The sequence below is a fragment of the Ailuropoda melanoleuca genome, chromosome 16, assembly GCF_002007445.2.
Source record: "Ailuropoda melanoleuca isolate Jingjing chromosome 16, ASM200744v2, whole genome shotgun sequence".
In the NCBI taxonomy this organism is placed as follows: domain Eukaryota; kingdom Metazoa; phylum Chordata; class Mammalia; order Carnivora; family Ursidae; genus Ailuropoda; species Ailuropoda melanoleuca.
This window is the reverse complement of record NC_048233.1, coordinates 91,160,329-91,162,542: the sequence shown is the minus strand read 5'-3', so window position 1 is coordinate 91,162,542 and position 2,214 is coordinate 91,160,329.

Here is a 2,214-nt window from a genome sequence, read left to right as displayed (position 1 = left end):
CGCTCCTACCTGGGAAAATAGTAAACCACGAGCAGTAAGGCGTCTGGAAGGAGTGCAGAGACCAGAGCCACCAAGGACCTGAAAGATGCGGGGGGTGGTAATTCGCACCACATCTCTGTTTGCCCTTCCTATCCACCCTATGCACAAGACTGTGACCTTGACCGGGCGGTGACCCCAACTGCAGCTGCTGTTTCTGACCAGGTTTTATTACCGAAGCAAGTCCACGGGGACCTGGCTTGCTTTTCCTCTGCACGGGACCTCACACTGGCCCATTACATTGCTGACATCACGTGGACTGAAGTGATGAGCAGAAAGCAGCCATTACCCTGAACACCTCGGTAGGACACACGTGTGCCAGGCAGTGAAAAACAAATTCCACAAAACTCCAAGGCTTTCCCCCTCTGAAATGTCTAGGGGCCCAGCAGCCCCATCCATGTCCAAACATCACTTCCTAAGTGGAAAGCAGGTGGCTGTGTCCCGTCCCTTGTACAAAGAGACAGACACAGTGACGGGTATGTCTCGCTATTTGGGAGACAATTTTACCTCATTCGGGTGCACCATTCCAGCCCCTTAACTGAGCAACCCAGAACAGAAGCAGGCTCTGCAGTCGGCCCAGGCTGCCACGGAAGGTCTCCGCCATCTGGGCCACGTGACTCAGTGGACCCAATAGTCCTGGGTGTATGCAGCCTTTGGCCAGGCCCACAGTGCTCTGCCGAACTCCGAAGAGAGCTGACCTGACTTGCTGTCAGGCACGTGTATGTGCGGCTTGGAGAAAATACAGGAAACATAAGCACACCACTGTTCTTATGTGTAAAACACAATCTGGTATGTGTTAATGCACGCGCACATTACTCATCTGTGGAAGGTGGATTGGAGGAGGGAAGGGCAGGAACGGAGGTTGTGGGTGAGGAGGTCTGAAAATGTAGGCACTGTCCACAGGGTAGGTGACAGAATGCATAACAGTGGAACGCGGCCCGCGTGGTTCTAGGTCCCACGGCTAAAATGAAAGGATGGAAGGGGGGTGCGATGTATCACAGCAAGACTGCAACTTCCCGCACATGTCCAGGACGCGGCGGGGTCCCTGTCCCCTCCTCTCAAACCTGGGTGGCCTGTGACAGCATGAGGCAGAACTGGTGTGTGATGACCCAACGGGCACTTTGCCCCCTTTGCTGGAGCCCCGAGGCACCTCCCGGGAGGGGCCCCACCCGGGTGCTCTGGTTGAGCGTGCTGGCTGGGCACCGACACAGCAGTGCAGCCAACTCTGGCCCAGCCAGTGGGGTCGCCCCAGCCATTCATTCTTCCACCTGAGGCCTGTCCTATCCTGAAGCAGAGAAAAGCCGAATTCCTGACCCACAGAATCCAGGAGCTGTTACACCACTCATGTTGGGGTGGTTGTTGCACAGAACGGGAACAGGGGGAGGAAGGCACAAAGGGAGAAGGGTCTGGCTGGCCGCTGGGCAGAGGGGGGTTGGAGCGGCCCAGGCAGTAATGGGAACCAGGTGGGGCAAAGTTCACCACCCACCCACACTCCCGTCCCGCCAGCAGCGCAGCGAGAGCTGCGTCCCAGACCCCAGCACTCCGGTCCAAAGCGGAAGTGGGAGAGCTGCGTGGCGCACCCTCCTGCCCCTTCCAGCGCGTCCTGCAACTGCTCTCCACCTTCACTCTGCTCCCTGTGTCCCCACTGTCCACCCTCACTCTGCCCTTCCTGTCCCTGCGTCCTCTGCTCCCTGTGTCCCCACTGTGCCCCAGCCCGTAGCCTGTGACTTCCATTGGCGCCATCCCTACACGCCCTGATCGCCACCCCGGTGCCCCACGTCCACATCCCCCAGGCCTTTGCACCTCCGCTTCTCCCGCGTCCCCCTGACCGTGCAGCCCATCCTCCAAGCAAAGGAGTCCCCCAGTCCTCTGCATCTCCCCTGTTTCTGTGCCCACTCCCTCCCCACCCACCAATCCCTCTGCCCCGTCCCCTCCCCACCCCCGTCCTCTGCACCTCCCCATCCCCGTGTTGCTGCGTCCCGTGTCCTTCGCACCACACTGTCCCTTGGGCACCCCCTGACCTCTGTCCCGCGTCCCCACGTCCTTCGCACCTCCATACGCTCATTTTCCTGTCCCCACGTCTCCCCATCCTCCGTGAACCCCTTGACCTCCGTCCCTAGGCCTCCGCACCTCCAGGTCCCGCTCCCCCCAGCTGCGCGGGCCGGCGCGCCCAGGTGG